We start from the raw sequence: 18,385 nt of genomic DNA, 5'->3' as shown, positions 1-18,385 counted from the left end.
TAGTTTTTAAATTTGTTTTCTACATTTTTCTGAAGTTCAAGGATAAGGATAGTAGTTTTGGGGTAAAAGGCAATAGTTTTCAAAGTTTTTTAAAGCTAGTCTGGCAAGAAAAAGTATTATTTACCCTACAAATAGGCAAAGAATGATCAAAATTTACCAGAAAATACTGATTGAACCAACATTTGCTCTTTTATTTCATGCTACTTGCAGGCTAGCCCAGATTTAAAGTGAATTTACTTTTGGAAAAGATTCATGTGCCAAGAGTGAATTTGAATCTGTGGTAGCATAACTTGCTTGACAAGCTTTAGTTTTTGTGTTTAAGTGTGAACTATTAATGAAGAAAATTGAATTAAGCTTATCAAAAGGTGCGTTACTATGTTTGAGACAGTGTTTGATTATTGAAAGTATCCACAGAACTCAATTTACAAGTTATAGGCAACAAGTATAATATAGCAATGGCAGGAGAATGAAATGTATTGGGAGAAGTCTGGAGACCTCTAGTGTAGACCTTTCTTACCCTCCTATCACTGGGTTGCTTAGGATATACTTTGTCTTAGTTTTTTTTAAAATACGTGTTTATTGAGTTTTAGAGAGAGAGGAAGGGAGAAGGATAGAGAGATAGAAACATCATTGATTGACTGCCTCTTGTACAACGTGGGCATGTGCCCTGTTAGTTGAACAGAGAACCTCTTGGTTCATGGGTCGACATTCAACCCCTGATCCCCACCGGCCAGACTGTCTTCAGGTTTGAACCACCACTGCCATGTGTATGAAGCACCTTGGTACCAGACAGCCCAAACCTATTCAAGTTGTGCTGGTTGCCCAAGTGTCTTCCAGCTGTATGACCAGCCTAAATTCTCAACCCTCCCCAAACCAGGTGCAAGTTATAAATTCAATGACTAATACTAAACATTGCTGGTACATCTGCCCCCAAACAACTCACTGCCCTATGATTAAGGAACTTAGTATGTTCTATAGTAATGTCAAAGTTCAGTTATGTTGTGTGCAGTTCTGGAAATAAGCATTTTGTCATTTCAAACCTGCTGAGATTAACCCATGCTCTACAAAGGGAATATTCGAAGATGTGGACAGACATGGACAATTTTCTCACACAGGTTAAATAATCAAGGTAGGGAAGGACAGTTGGTGGGTTCAAAATGTCACAATTATGGATAGTGATATGTGAAGGAGAAGCAATGATAGCAATAACCTGTCTCATGGCATTTAATTTATCTCATAAAATGTATTATAATTGTTTTCAATCCTGGGAGGAAAAAATTCTTTTAATACACAGTTATTTCACCAGTCCTTTATTTAAACATGGGTATGCTTTCTTTTCCTTTTTAATTTATCTTTATTGTTCAAAGTATTACCGGTGTCCCTGTTTTTCCCTCCATTAAGCCCTTCATCTTTCACCGGCCCCTCCCCAGGCCTTCACAACACTATTGTCTGTGTCCATGGGTTATGCATATATGCATATAAGTTCTTTGGCTAATCTCTCCCCAACCACCCTTACATCCCAGCCTTTGCTCTGAGAGTTGTCTGTTAATCATGTGTATGTTTCTTTTAACCTGAAAAGTACATCATTGTTTGTTTATATGTATTTATATTAATACTAGTACCCCTGTGCACGAAATTCATGCACATTAAAAGGGAATTAATTGCCCTAACCGGTTTGGCTCAGTGGATAGAGCATCGGCATGCGGACTCAAGGGTCTCAGGTTCAATTCTGGTCAAGGGCATGTACCTTGGTTGTGGGCACATCCCCAGTGGGGCCTGTGCAGGAGGCAGCTGATCGATGTTTCTCTCTCATCATTGTTTCTAACTCTCTATCCCTTCCTCTCTGTAAAAAATCAATAAAATATATATATATATATATATATATTAAAAAGGAATTAATTAGCAGAGATATTTTAATGTTGCTATTTGCCCTTTCTCTATAATACAAGTTTGAGAGATGAAAGGAAATTAGTAAAATGTATATGAAAATAATATATGAATTTATTAATAAAATAGAGGCCCAGTGCACAAAAATTTGTGCACTCGGGGGGAGGGGTCCTTCATCCCGACCTGTGCCCTCTCGCTGTCTGGTACCCCTTGGATGTGACCACTTGCCGGCTTAGGCCTGCTCCCCAGGGATTGGGCCTAAGATGGGAATCAGACATCCCTCTGGCAGCCCAGCAGCCCTCGGAGGATGTCCATTTGCCAGTGGGGAGCATACCTAAGCTGCAGTCAGACATCCTTAGCGCTGCTGAGGAAGCCGGAGAGGCTACCACCACCACTGCTGTACTGGCAGCCATCAGCGTGGCTTGTGGCTGAGCAGAGCTCCCCCTTGTGAGAGCACACTGACCACCAGAGGGCAGCTCCTGCATTGAGCATCTGCTCCCTGGGGTCAGTGTGTGTCATACTGACCAGTCATTCCCAGTCTTTCTGCTGTTATGGTTAGTTTGCATATTACCCTTTTACTATATAAGATAGTGGCCTCGTGCACGGATTGTGGCCGGCTGGTTTGCCCTGAAGGGTGATTCGGATCAGGGTGGGGGTCCCGCTTGGGTGCCTGGCCAGCCTGGATGACGGGCTGATGGCTGTTTGCAGCTGGTCACACCCCCTTCAGGGTGGGGGTCCCCACTGGGGTGCCTGGCCAGTCTGGGTAAGGGGTTGAAGGCCGTTTTCAGGCTGGTGGACCACTGAAGCTCTCAGGCTCTTTTTTTTCCTTTTTTTTTTTTATTCTGGCATTTATTTACCTTCTATAGCCAGCTCCAGCTCTGAGGCCCGGCTCCAGCTCTGAGGCTGAGGCTGGCTGAAAGCAGGTATCTGGAGTTTGTTTGGCTTCTATAATTGAAACATTGTTGCTGTCCTGCTCACTCCAGCTCTGAGGCTTCGGCTGGCTGAAAGCAGGTATCTTGGTTTGTTTAGCTTCTATCATTGAAACTCTGTTGCCATCACTGGTGCTCTAAGCTCTGAGGCCGTGGCTGGTGAAAGCAGGTGTCTGGGGTTTGTTTAGCTTCTCTAATTGAAACATTGTTGCTTCAGGATCTCAGAGCCAGGCCACGGCAGGTGGGGAAACTTGGCTTCCTCCATCACTGGAGCAAGCAAGCCTCATGATCGCTTCAGCTGCATGGATGCCGGCCACCATTTTTGTTGACAGTTAATTTGCATATCCTGCTGATTAGCCAATGGGAAGCATAGCGTAGGTATGGTCAATTACCATGTTTGTGTATTATTAGATAGGATAAACAGTAACAAAAGTATATAACAACAACAAAGGCATGATATAAAAATGACAAAAACATGATATGAAAACACCAAAAACATGATATGAAAACAACAAAAACATGATATACAAAAAATAGTGATGCCAACAATCACTGATAAAGTGATTAAACTTACTCTAATATCTCCCTGTACACCACATTAAGAATGAAAACACTTTCAGAGTGCTTGACTAATTTCCCTTGTGATGAAGTACTTAGAACTTTAACTGTAACATCACATGCTCTTCAAACTCGAGAGAAAGCAACATATAATTGACCATGTGCAAAAACGGGTTCAGGTAGGAATATACCTACTTTGTCTAGAGTTTGTACTTATAATTTATTAATAGTCATCACAAATGCTGGAATCACGGGAAACCATCTTTGAATCAATTTAAATGGGAGGCCAGTGTCAGATGGGGACAAATTAATTCTTGGAATCAGAACAGCCTCTCCCTCTGCAGATCCTGTTAATACTTCAGTTTCAATAATGTTAGGTTGTAATCTTTTGATAATAAATCTGGTACCATTACAAAGATCCCATTTACTATTGAGATTTCTCAATAGCATGATGATTGCACCCACTTTCAATTCTTGTCTTCACATTACAATCACCTGGGAATCTTTTTAAAATCCTCATTCCTGGGCCTGATCCTCTGGAAATTGTTTCTTTGTTATGGGGTGGGGCCACAACATTAGTAACAAAGAAACAGAATTAAAACTTTATTGTGGGGAGCCACTACAGTGTTTTGGACAGGTTCAAGTCTTGGACTGAGGAGAGTGCACAGTCCTCTCTATTCCACGTGCAAGTCCCAGCTTGGAGGTCAGGGCCCTCCCAGCACAATTATAGCCAATATCTGTAGTTGTAAGCTTGAACCTATGGTCCGAACACGTGGCCCCATGTGCCTGAGTAATGTAGGCTTGATACAGTTCAGGTGCATGTAGTTGAGTAGGATTGCAACCCAGGAGAATTTTTTGAACAACTTGGTCATGCCCTTACTTTGCCTTGTAGCATCTGCTATAAAATAAAGGCATGTCTGTGGGCATGGGCGCTGTCTCTCAGAGAAGCAGCGTCCCACCGAGACCCGGCTTTCATTCTCTTGTCTGTCTTTTCTAAGCCTTTCAGCCGCCCCCACTCAGGTTCACCCCTGGCCGCGCTGGCGTGGCACACTCCCAGGGATCCACAGCTCAGGGAGGGCACAGCCCTTGGCAAAGCGACCCTGGATTCAGTGGGTCCACACTCTGAGTGCGGGTTCCTGCCTCAAACCCTGCACTTACAGAACAGCTCCAGGAAACAGCTTGGGGGAGGGCGCAGCCTTGCCAAGACAACCCCTGCAGGACTGACTTCCTTTGCTTGGTTGCCAGCCAGACCCCGGTCGTGATGAACACCACCCATGGTTTTTATATAAGTAGATATTTTACCCTGGAAGATACACTTTAATTTTCATTTATCAGGCTTCTCCTCCCACCCCTTTCCTCCTAAGCTTGGGGAACAAAAAGAGTTTGTATAATCATTTCAAATTAATACAAATCTGGAGAATCCAAGCAAACCTGATTATTTTTATTTACTTTAAAAATAAATCTTAGTGGTACATAGTGGTCTTTCCAGTAATTCAGTGATAGTTCAGTCATTAAAAGACATCTTAAGTAAATAGATTTTCCAAGTTGTGACATTTGAAAGCCTCATGAGACTCTATATTAGGTAATGCTTTGATTTAGAGGTAAAGGGTAGAGTGCAGCAAGGCATGCAGGCAAACATGACAGGTTGGAGGGATGACCTCCCAGGCTCAGGGAACTCAGGACCCATATTTACGCACACAATATGCCATGTCTCCTGATTGAACCACCAAGATTGGTGTGCGGTATCTTAGCTCGGACTAGAACACAAACCTGAAGTTCCCAGCATAGACTTTGATGACTCTGGCCACATAGTCAAGTCCAGCTAACTTAACTGCTTTAGCCAATTGTACTCCATCAGTTTAAAAACTGAGCTGAACAACATAAACTGATGATGAAAAATAAATCCAGAGACATAGAAGCATCAAACACACCATCAAACATCAGAGGGAAGGCAAGGGAGGGTTGGGGGGAGAGATCAACCAAAGGACTTGTATGCATACATATAAGCATAACCAATGGACACAGATAGTAGGAGGGTGAGGGCATGTGCTGGGGGGTGGGAGCAGCCAGGGAGAGGTGAAGGGGGAAAAAGGAGACCTATGTAATACTTCAAACAATAGCAAATTTAATTAAATTAAAAAAAAGGAAGGAAGGAAAGAAGGAAGGAAGGAAGGAAGGAAGGAAGGAAGGAAGGAAGGAAGGAAGGAAGGAAGAAAGGAAGGAAGGAAGGAAGAAAGGAAAATAAGAAGGAAGGAAGAAAGATAAAATAAGTATGAACCACAAAAAAAACCTGATCTGGGATAGAAGGGATTGCCAGGGGAGTTTTACCTTTTAACCAATTCATCATAAAACTGTTCTCTTCTTGCCCAAGAGTCAATAATGTCATCCCGGAGGCCCAGAGATAAAGATAGAGTTATTCTATCCCATCTGTAAGTCAACTGTATTGTCCATATTGTTTTATTTTTCTGAATTTGGGGCCTAAATTTGGGAAAGGCAAAATCAAGTCTTTTAGGGAAAGAAGTTATAAACCTAAGATGAAAGAACAAAATATGAGTCCCCATAGTTCTGCAGCATTTAGAAATATGTGTGCTTAACGGTTATGTCAGGCCCATGGGTTTATCATGATTTAGTGAAAAGAATTTTACCTCAGGGGCTGAGGAGTCCCAGGGGAAGATGTGGTACATTTTGATCACCAAAAAGAAAAACTGATTCAATCCCAAGACTGCCCAAGACTATTCTGTTTATTTTGTCTGCTAGTCATTTTGTTGCAAACCCTGTAAAGGTGGCCTCTACATCAAAGCCTAATTAAGAAGCAATAATAAAGAAACACCCATCAATATTACAGTGACAGTTCCATTTTGGTGGTCATCTATTGTTTTGTACACCTAGCACTCCTGTCATCTTCTTAAAGCAATCCTCCCTCCATCTTTTTGAAAATTGCTCCTTGACTTAGTTTAGTCATGTGCTTATGTTAGAGGCTGCTCAATCACACTATCTTCTTCATTTCCTGACCAGTGTCAGTTGGTCCAAAAAGTAGGCATGTAAAGTAGGGTGGGTCAATCAGAGTATTTCTTGAATTTAAAAAGCTCAAGTTGAGCCTAGTTGGCATGGCTCAGTGATTGAGGGTTGAATTATGAACCAGGATACCAGGGTTTGATTCCCAGTCAGGTCACATGCCCTGGTTGTGGACTCAATCCTCAGTGTGGAGTGTGCAGGAGACAGCCGATCAATGATTCTCTCTTATTATTGATGTTTCTATCGCTCTCTCCCACTCCCTTCCTCTCTGAGGTAAATAAAAATATATTTAAAAAAATGTAAAAAGCTCAAGTTGATTTGTACATGATGAATCAAGCAGTGCAGTTCCTGCCACGAGGAGGAAGATGATCTGAGAGAATGTCACTGACAAGCAAAGAAAAGCATAAACAGGTGATGGAGAATGTCCTGACAATGCTTGTGCTCCATGAGTCAGACATTCCCCAAGTTCCAGCCCTTCTCACTGTAACATGAATCAGAAGATTGTGTGGAAGAGATCTTCTAAGGAGAAAGATGTGAAATATAAAATACAGGAAATCTAATTGGTCAAAAACAAACCAGAGACATTTTTAGTAGACAACATAAAAGTGGACAAGGATTACAAGATCTACATATATTTTGTATTATATATGATATAACCCATTATGTATGATGTCACCCATATTCAGTAATTAAGATATTATTTTTTTTTTCATATCAGACTGGAAAAATTTTGCCCAGTTGGAGAGCCTGTGGGTGAGCAGGCATTCTCATGCTTTTGACGATGAAATGCATATGGTACACCCCTATGCAGGGAAATTGGGTAATATCTAGTAAAATCGCATATGCATTTACTCATTGATACAGCAGGAAGCTGTCCATAGATATATAATCAAAAGCATAAAATAATATGTGCACTTATTATTCACTTTATAAATTATTCACAATTGCAAAACACTAAAAAGAATCTCAAAACCCCCCACTATTTTTCCGGGCAGCTTCCTGAGCCTTCCGTAGACCATTCCACAGTTGTATTAAGCCAGAAGCTTCTGGTTGGTGGTTAGACCATGATCTGTGTGGACCTGAGCCTATTAGTATCATTTTTTTTCCCAATAAATGTGACCTGCGGTCAGAAGCATGGTTATGTGGCATTATGTATATCTGAATTTTCTGGAAGAAGTGCGAAAGTGTCCCTTTCAGTGAGGACAAATACTGTCCTTTCTTTGATAGAAGGGGTCCAGTGTAATCAATCTATCACCAATAAAATCAAAACTGTTCTTCAGAGAATAAAGCAATATCTGCTGTTGTCTTTTGGGGTACTACGAAGTAACAGGTTCATTCTCTAACCATCTATACAACCAGCTAGTCACTGCTCATGAATTAGTGTTGACCTTTACTTTACACTGGTATTCTGATCACACAAGGTGGACAACTCTATATACTAGCCTGTGTTCTGCACTCTGGGAGGTTTTTCCTTCACCTATATCTTCAGGGCTACTCTGGCGCAAGGCCACAGTGGAGCAGTCGTCTGCTTCTGTCTGGTGTTGGCCGATGTTCATGTCAAGTAACTGTACACCAGGCCTTTGACTTCCTTCCTTAATTAAGTAGTCCTATGGAACTTCCCATAAGATGTAGGTGTAGTGAAACCACAGAATGCAAGGATTGTTAACAATGGTGACCATTACCCTCCCTTGGCTTGAAAAGACAAAGAGAAGGAGTGGTTCCTGAAACCAACAGAGTGATTGTGTTTCAGATTTTGTTTCTTTTTAAAACTGTGTTTTACTTTATTATTTAAAATTTTTTAAATATGTTTTTATTGATTGTTAGAGAGAGAGAGGAAGGGAGAGGGACAGATAGATAGAAACATCGATGAGAGAGAAACCTCATTGATCTGCTGCCTCCTGCATCATCTCCTAGTAGGGATCAAGATTGCAACCCGGGCATGTGCCCTGACCAGGAATCAAACCAGTGACCTCTTGGTTCATGGGTTGATGCTCAACCACTGAGCAACACCAGCTGGGCTAAAATTGTGTTTTATTATTTGTAGTTTTTCCTATGAACCATCTACTGATGAAAACATATGTCCATGCAAAGCCTTGCACACTAGTGTTCATCACAGATTTATCCATAAGAATACAAACTGGATGACTCAGCAATTCCACTTCTGGGAATATATCCAAAGAAACCTGAAACACTATATGTTTCAGGATATATGCACCTCTAAGTTCATTGCAGTGTTATTTACAATAGCCAAGATTTGGAAGCAGTCCAAATGTCCATCAGTAGATGAGTGGATAAAACAGCTATGGCACACACAATGGAATATTACTCGGCATTAAAAGGAAAAAATTTTACTCTTTGCAACAGCATGGTTGGATCTGGAGAACATTATGTTCAGTGAAATAAGCCAGTCAGAGAAAGACAAGTACTTTATGATTTCACTTATATGTGGAATTTACTGAACAAACTGAACCAACAAGCAAAACAGAGACTCGCCCATAGATAGCAGGCAGACAGCTCTGGAAGGGGGACATGGCACATGGAGCAATTGAGAAAAAACCCCAGAAAGAACTCAGGGACATGGACAACAGTATAGTGATTGCAGGGGGAAGAGGTTGGTGGAAGTGGAAGAGTGTATAGAGGGGATAAATGCGATAGAAAAAAAAGGAATACAAAGCAGAAACGACAGCAAAGTGCATTCATGGGTGGATTGATAAACAAATTGTGACATATTCATGCAAAGGAATGTGTTTTGTTGCTACTCAGTTACAACAGGGAAACAATTCCTTACGCAACAACATCATTGAATCCCAAAGTCATCATGCTTAAGGAAAAGACACAAACGCGCACACATTTCATAATTCTATTTACATGAAACTCTAGAAAAGACAAAGCTCATCTACAGTGATACGCTACTCAGTGATTGCCTGAAGTCTGGGATGAAAGGGTGGAATTCACTGGGAAATGACACAAGAAATCTTTTAAGATGATGGAATTTGTTTCCTGTATCTAATTGTGGTGGTGGGATATATTTTGTGAATTATTACCTAACTATACTCTTAAATGGTATGCATTTTATTGTTGTAAATTATACCCCTATAGCATTGATTTCAAATGTATTAATTACACTTTTAATCACTTCTCAGAGGTTTATCTTTAGCTCCATTTACCACTTTTCTGATTTTTATATCATAGTTATCACGTATTTTATACGTATTTTATACATATTTTAATAGCTCCCACATTATATAGTTGTTTTGCTTTCAGTCAGTGGTTATTTAGATTTACCCAAATCGCCAATTTTGTGAAGTTTGTTTCCTTCCTTCCTCCCTTCTTTCCCTTTCCTGGCTTTACTAGCATTGATTGAGTTATTTCAGTTTATTTCTTTTTCCTTGCAGTGGTTGCTGTCTTCTATGTCAAGCCTTATTAAAGGTTGGATGTTTATCCTTGTCTTGTCTCTATATTACGATTAGTCAGTAAACATGACTTTGGTCTGGGGTGAATCTGAACCAAATCTGGAACTCTGGAGCCAAGGTGAATCAATATACTTTTGAAGGCTCTTTCCATAAAACCTGCTGATTATTGCAGTGCTGTTGAAGAAGAAAATGCATTATCGCATAAGACACATTATAATGTGATTATTATTGATGTATCTGTCTCTCCTAGACAGTGAGCTCTTGGAGGTAAGGTACTAGCACAGCATAATATAATAGAGGCGGAAAAAGTGTTGTTGAAATTCAGTTTGTATGGGTGGTGTAGCCTCCAGATAATGAAGTCAAGAACTTCAGAGTTGGAATAAACTTTGTAAAGATACTGCAGTATTAACAGAGTAACACAGTATTAATGTCCTAATTGCACCATTTGTTTAATGGTTTGGCACCCTTATTACAAATCAGTTGAGCATAGACACATGAATTTATTACTATTTTCGGGCACTCAATAACACTCCATTGATCTTCATGTCTGTTGTTACACTAATACCAAACTGTCTTGACTGCTTTGCTTCATAGTAAGTTTTGATATCTGTAAATGTGAGTCTGCCTAATTTGTTCATTTTTGAGATTGTAACTGTTTTGGGTACTCATTGGCTCTTGTAATTCCATATGCATGTGGCGTTCAGTTGTTTCAATATCATTTGTTGGAAAAACGATCATTTTGCCATTGAATTACCATTGCTCTTTTGTCACAGATCAGTTGAATATGTTTGTGCAAGTGTATTTCTGGGCTCTCTATATTGTTCTTTTGATCTATTTCTCAGTTCTTTCATCACTACCACACTCTCTTGATATTCACAAATTTTTGACGTGCAACAATCTCTTCATTGGTGGCTTATGTGGTGGTAAAACCAAAGGATTTTTATTCGTGTGGCCTCATTTGTAAGAATGGACTTTAGTATTAATTCTCAAGAAGTAATAAATTGACTAGTTGGGGAGGAGGAAATAAGAGGGAGAAGATGTTTATTTCAAAATTAATTAAATGGAGGAGAACCAAGATGGTGGCGTAGGTAAATGCCAGTATGCGCAGCCTCCCTCAACCACATCAAAAGTACAACTAAAATTCAGAACGGTCATCATTCAGAACTACCTGAAAGCTGGCTGAATGGAAGTCCTACAACTGGAAAAGAAAAGAAGAAAGTACATTGAGACTAGTAGGAGGGCCAGAGGTGCTGAACAGGCTGGTATGGCACCTGTGTGTGCTGTTTTTTTAATCGGAGGGAGATTGTCTCTGTGCAGGCCCCCTGTGAGGAGCAAGGGGTCCCAGCCACACACCAGACTCATCCCAGGGTTCCAAAGCTGGGAAGAGAAGTCCCTGTAACTTTGAGCTTAAATACCAGTGGGGATTGGGGCTGAGTGACAGGGAGGCTGCTGGAGACCCACGTGTTCTTTTTAAAGGGCCGGTATACTAACTCACTCAGGCTCCATCCCTCTGAGCCCCATCATTGGGGAGCTTTGGGGAACCCAGACACATAGGGGGATGAACTGGATTGTCTGGCATCAGTGCAGGAAATCAGAGGTGGCTTTCTCCCAGACGGCAGTGTTTGCAGGGGTATTGTTCCCTGTTGCAGAGCTGGCTGGCAGCCATATATTACTAGTAGTTTCCATCAGCATGACTCACATTGTTAGCTCAGTCCTGGTGATTCCCTGAGACCCTGCCTCATCTAATTTGCAGCCATACCTAAGCTGTTTTCAGCAGCTTTTCCATATGAATGGCCTGTCCTGGCTCAGGCTTCAGACTTCCCTAAAGTCTCATACAAGCTGCCCCTTGCATCAGCTTCCCCAAAACCTATAAATAAAAGGCCCAAGACCTGGCATTAGCACCAGCCTGCCTTGCTTCAGAGCTGGACCTTGCCTGGGCACTTCCTAGCCCAATACAAATAGCAGCCATTTTCAGACCTCTCTGTAGCTTCTGCTGGGTGGCCCCAGGCAGTGTCTGACTTTGCACCTCTCTGGAAGCCCCAGAACCAGGGCACCTGGTGGACAGCTTCAGACCATAGCAGATTACAGGTGTACACATCCACAAGTGACACACTCAAGGGATAGACTCAGTGAGCATCAGAGCCCCACTGAAACAAGTCCTGCTCCATAGGAGTGTCTGCTGCACAACGGCTCTTCCATTGTAGTTGCAGCTGGTCCTTACAGCCAGTTGGCCTGGAGGTCAACTCCTTCCAGTATCACCAACAGCAATCAATGCTCAACTACAACAAGACTGTGCACACAGCCCACATAGGGATGTATTTAGAGTGCCCTGCTCAGGTGACTAGGGAGGCTGAACCACTAGGCCCTACAGGACACCTATTGCACAAGGCCACTCTAAGAATTCCAGGAGACCTAATACATAGAAACAAACACAAGTAAGCAGCCAAAATGCGGAGACAAAGAAAAATGTTACAAATGAACGAAATGGAAGCAAGCAAACTACTAGATACAGAGTTCAAAACAATGGTTGTAAGGTTACTCAGGAATCTGAAGGAAAGCTTCAAGGTACTCAAAAAGAGCTTCAAGGGACTTAGTTAAACTTTCAGGGATTTTAGTGAAAATGTCAGAGACATAAAAAAAGAGCAGTCAGAAAATAAGCGTATACTAACTGAAATAAAGAATAACTTACAGGGATTCACCAGTAGAGAGAGGATTCCGAGAATCAAATAAAAAATTTGGAATATGAGGAAGCAAAAAACACCCAATCAGAAGAGCAAAAAGAAAAAAGAATTAAAATATATGAAGAGAGTGTAAAGAGCCTCTTTACACTTCAAGCATAACAACATTCACATTATGGGGGTGCCAGAAGGAGAAGAGAGCAAGATATTGACAACCTATTTGAAGAACTAATGACAGAAAACTTCCCCTACCTGGTGAAAGAAATCGACTTAGAAGCCCAGGAAGCACAGAGAGTCCCAAGCAAGAGGAACCCAAAGAGGCCCACACCAAGAAACATCATAATTAGAATGCCAAGGGTTAAAGACAAAGAGAGATTCTTAAAAGCAGCAAGAGAAAAGCTGTTAGTTACCTACCAGGGAGCACCCAGCTGATATCTCAACAGCAACTTTGCAGGCCAGAAGGGAGTAGCAAGAAATATTCAAAGTGATGAATAGCAAGGTCCTACAACCAAGCTTTCTCTATCCAGCAAAGCTATCATTTGGAAATGAAGGTCAGATAAAGAGCTTCACAGACAAGAAAAAGCTAAAGGAGTTCATCACCACCAAACAAGTGTTATATGAAATGTTGAAGGGTATTTTTTTTATTTTTAAATATATATTTATATCAATTTTATTTTATTTTATTTTTTAAAAATCTTTATTGTCCAGATTATTACAGTTGTTCCTCTTTTTCCCCCCATAGCTCCCCTCCACCTGGTTCCCACCCCACCCTCTGCCCTTACCCCCCCCCCCAATGTCCTCAATCCATAGGTGTATGATTTTTGTCTAGTCTCTTCCCATACCCCCACACCCCTTTCCCTCCGAGAATTGTCAGTCCATTCCCTTTCTATGCCCCTGATTCTATTATATTCACAAGTTTTTTCTGTTCATCAGATTTTTTATTCACTTGATTTTTAGATTCACTTGTATATAGATATGTATTTGTTGTTCAGAATTTGAACAACAAATCTTTACTTTTTCTTCTTCTTCCTCTTCTTAAACAATACCTTTCAGCATTTCATATGATACTGGTTTGGTGATGATAAACTCCTTTAGCTTTTTCTTATCTGTGAAGGTCTTTATCTGACCTTCAATTCTGAATGATAGCTTTGCTGGGTAGACTAGTCCTGGTTGTAGGTTCTTGGTATTCATCACTTTGTATATTTGTTGCCACTCCCTTCTGGCCTGCATAGTTTCTGTTGAGAAATCAGCTGACAATCGTATGGGTATTCCCTTGTAGGTAACTAGCTGTTTTTCTCTTGCTGCTTTTAAGATTCTCTCTTTGTCTTTTGCTCTTTGCATTTTAATTATAATGTGTCTTGGTGTGGTCCTCTTTGGATTCCTTTTGTTTGGGGTTCTCTGCGCTTCCTGGACTTGGAAGACCATTTCTTCCACCTGGTAGGGGAAGTTTTCTGTCATTATTTCTTCAAATAGGTTTTCAATATCTTGCTCTCTCTCTTCTTCTGGCACCCCTATATTTCAGATGTTGGTACGCTGGAAGCTGTCCCAGAGGCTCCTTACACTATCTTTGTATTTTTGGATTCTTTTTTCATTTTGCTTTTCCGGTTGAGTGTTTTTTCTTCTTCACATTTTAAATCTTTGACTTGATTCTTGCGATCCTCTGGTCTTCTGTTGGGGGTCTGTATAGTATACTTTATTTCAGTCAGTGTATGCTTAATTTCTAGTTGGTCCTTTATCACAACATCGAGGGTCTCACTAGATTTCTTGTGGATCTTACTACATTTATCGGCGGTCTCACCAGTCTTTTGGAGGGTCTTACTAAATTTATCGGCGGCTTCTAGACAGTTCTTGAAAAACCTTAAAAGTGTGGTTTTGAACTCTATATCCAGCAGTTTGCTTTCCTCCATTTCTGTCCTGTTTCTTTGTCTCCGCATTTTTTATGCTTTCTTGATGCACCCCCTTGTGGTCTTTGTGCACAGTCTTGTTGTAGTTAAGCCTTGATTGTTGTAGGTAACACTAGGGGGGATTTGCCGTCCAGGCCAATTGTGAGAAGCAGCTGTGTCTGCAGTGGGAGAACTTCTGTCCTGTATCTTTAGGGAGGTGCTAATCTAGCCTCTGCCTGAGGCTATCCAGCAAATACTTCTCTGCAAGGCTTGAGCGGGGTGGGTCCCAGGGGATCAACAGGGCGGGCCAAGCAAGCAGTTATAGCTGCTCTCAGTCCTGCCTTCAGAGGCCCCGCTTCTCAGTGTCCCAGCAATTGCTGCAAGTACCTCGGAGAGAAAGCTGCCCTCGAGTTCTGACCGATGCCAGACAGTTCCTCTTCACCCATATGAGTCTGGGTCCCCAGAGACTTGCCCGGAACTGGAGCTCAGAGTCTGAGACTCCCTCCCGATTGAAAAAGACAACCGCGCCCTCAGCTGCCAGCCCGCTCCGCATGCACATCTGCACCTTAGTATTTTACTTCCCCACCGCACCTCCTCTGAGTCTCGGTAGGCTTTTATCTTTCCTTCAAGTTGTAGAATTTCCACTTAGCCAGCCTTACTGTGGTTCTGGGTGATGTCCGTTCTGTCTTTTAGTTGTATTTTTGAAGTGGTTGTGTGAGGCAGCAAACTCCGGTGTTTACCTATGCCGCCATCTTGGTTCTCTGTGAGTCGATTTCTGAAGTCTCTGTTCTGTTGGTCTATATGCGACTTCTTTTCCAGGACTAAGCTGTATTTATTACAGTGGCTTTCTAGTATAGTTTGATATCCAGCATTGTGATTCTTCCAACTTTGTTCTATCTCAAGATTGCTGCAACTATTCAGGATCTGTTTTGGTTTCATATAAATTTTTTGGAAGTATTTATTCTGGATCTGTGAAGTATGCTATTGTTATTTTAATAGGGATTATGTTGAATCTATAAATTGCTTTGGGTGGTATGGACATTTTAATGATGTTGATTCTTTTAATCCACGAATACAGTATATGCTTTGACTTGTTTGTAGCTTCTATTTCCTTTTTCAATGTCCTATAGTTTTCTAAGTACAGGTCTTTTACCTCCTTGGTTAAGTTTATTCTTATGTATCTTATTTTTTTGTTGTTGCAATGGTAAATGGTAATTGTTTTTTAGTTTCTCTTTTCTGAGAGTTCATTGGTGAATAAAAATGTCATCAATTTCTGGATGTTGATTTTGTATCCTGCTACTGTGCTGAATTCATTTATTAAATTTGGTAGTTCTTGGTAAAGTCTTTAGGGTTTTCTAAATTCAATATCATGTCATCTGCAAATATAGTGTGGCCTTGACTTATGAGTGTGCTGACTAACGAGTTTTTTGAGATACTAGCTGTCTCTCAGCCGATTTTTTGCTTTGAGTTGACAGAGTAATTTGAGTTAACGAGCTCCTTAACCAGCTCGAGCTCAGTCTTAGAACGAATTAAACTCGTAAGTCAAGGCCCCAGTGTAATGATAATTTTACTTCCTCCTTTCCAATTTGGATGTCTTTTTTCTTTTCTTTTTGTCTGGTCATTGTGGCTAGGATTCCCAGTAATATGTTGAGTAAGAGTGGTGAAAGCGGACATCCTTGTCTTGTTCCTGATGTTAGTGAAATACTTTTAATTTTTGCCTATTGAGTATGATGTTGGCTGAGGGTTTGCTATATGTGACTTTTATTATGCTGAGGTTTGATCGCTCTATTTCCACTTTGTTGAGAGTTTTTATCAAAAATAGGTTCTGCATTTTATTGATTGCTTTTTCTGCATCTATTGATATGATTATGTGATTTTTATCCTTTATTTTGTTTGTGTGATGTATCACATTTATTGGTTTGCAAATAGTGTACTAGCCTTGCATCCCCAGAATAAATCCCACTTGGTCATGGTGTATGATCTTTTTCATTTATTGCTGGATCTGATTTGTTAATATGTTGCTGAGGATTTTAGCATCTATGCTCATTAGTGATATTGGCCTATAATTTTTTTTATCCTAATTCCAAAACCAGATAATTCTGGCTTCATAAAAAAAGAGCTTGAAAGTGTTCCTTCCTCTTGAATTTTTTGGAATAGTTTGAGGAGGATAGGCGTTAGTTCTTTGTATGTTTGGTAAAACTCTCCTGTAAATCCATCAGGTTCAGGACTTTTGTTTGCTGGGAGTTTTTTGATCACTGCTTCAATTATATTAGTTGTTATTGGCTGATTCAGGTGTTCTGATTTTTCATGATTGAGTTTTGGAAGACTGTATGTTTCTGGGAATTTGTTCATTTTGCCCAGGTTGTCCAGTTTGTTGGCATATAGTTGTTCCTAGTATTTTCTTACAATTCTTTTATTTCTGTGGTGTCTGCTGTTATATTGCCTCTTTTCATTTCTGGTTTTATTTACTTGGGTCCTCTCTGTTTCTTTTTTAAAAATTTTTAATTTTAGAGAGAGTGGGAGGGAGGGAGGGATGGGGGGAAGAGAGAGAGAAAAACAGTGATGTGAGAAAGACACATTGATTGGTTGCTTCCCACAGGCGCCCTGACCCAGACAGGGAATCAAGCATACAACTGAGGTATGTGCTCTTGACTGGGAATAAAATCCACAACCCTTTGGTCCATAGGCTGATGCTCTAACACTGAGCCAAACCTACCAGGGCTCTCTCTTTGTTGCTTGATGTGTCTGGCTAAAGGTTCATCAATCTTCTTTATCTTTTCAAAGAACCATCTCTTGATTTCATTGATCTTTTGCATTGTTTTTAGTCTCCATGTCATTTATTTCTGCTCTGATCTTTATTTCTTTCTTCCTAATTCCTCTAGGCTTTTCTTACTGTGTTCATCCTTCTTTTATTTTAGTATTTTTTTTATTTTTAAAGAGATAGGAAGGAGAGGGACAGAGAGATAAAAACATTGATGAGAAAGAAACATCATCGATCTACTGTCTCCTGCACACCCCCTACTGGAGTTTGACCCCACAACTGGGGCATGTGCCCTGACTAGGATTCGAATTGGTGACCTCTTGGTTCATGGGTCGACACTCCATCGCTGAGCGGCACTGGCTGGGCTCTTTCTAAATCTTTTAGTTGTAGTGTTAGATTATGTATTGGAGCTTTTTCTTGTTTCTTGAAGTAGGCTTGTAATGCCGTGAACTTCCCTCTCAAGACTGACTCCCTTCACTGTGCCCCATTGATTTGGGGTTGTCGTGTGTTCATTTTTGTTTGTTCCCAGGAAGTTTTTATTTCTTTCTTGATCTCATTGGTAACACATTCATTGTTTAATGACATGCTATTTAGCTTCCATGCATTTGAGTGTTTTTTAAATTGTAGTTGATTTCTAGTTTCATGCCATTATGATCCGTGAAGATTCTTGGTATGATTTCAGTCTTCTTGAACCTGGTATAGACTTGTTTTGTGTACTAACATGTGGTCTATCTTTGAGAATGTTCCATGTGGACTTGAGAAGAATGTATATTCTGTTGCTTTGGGATGAAGTGTTCTATAAGTATCATCCTATCTAGTGTGTCTTTTAAGGCTGCTATTTCATTGTTGATTTCTTTGTCTGGATGATCTATCCAGTGATTTCAGTGGTGTGCAAAAGTCCCTTATTATGATTACATTGCTGTTAATCTTTCCCTTAAACTCCATCAATAGTTCTTTTTATATATAGGATGTCCCCCCAAAAATGTATACACACACATTGAATAATTATAAAGGCAGTATTTATTAAAATACATTTCATTTTCAAATTGAGCTATCAGCTCTTAAAATGTGTATACATTTAGGGGGGGGGGGGCACCTTGTATCTATCTGGGTGCTCCTGTATTGGGTGTGTACATGTTTACAAGGGTTATATTTTCTTGTTTGATTTATCCCTTTAGTGTTATGTAGTGACCTTCTTTGTCTCTTCTATGGCCTTTGTTTTTAAATCTATTTTGTCAGATATGACTTGCTACCCTCGCTT

Source organism: Myotis yumanensis, unplaced genomic scaffold, assembly GCF_028538775.1.
Source record: "Myotis yumanensis isolate MYYU_CA2020_CCGP unplaced genomic scaffold, mMyoYum1.0.hap1 SCAF_9, whole genome shotgun sequence".
NCBI classification, from domain to species: Eukaryota; Metazoa; Chordata; class Mammalia; order Chiroptera; family Vespertilionidae; genus Myotis; species Myotis yumanensis.
The sequence above is the reverse complement of the archived record's forward strand: the minus strand, read 5'-3'. Positions refer to the sequence as shown.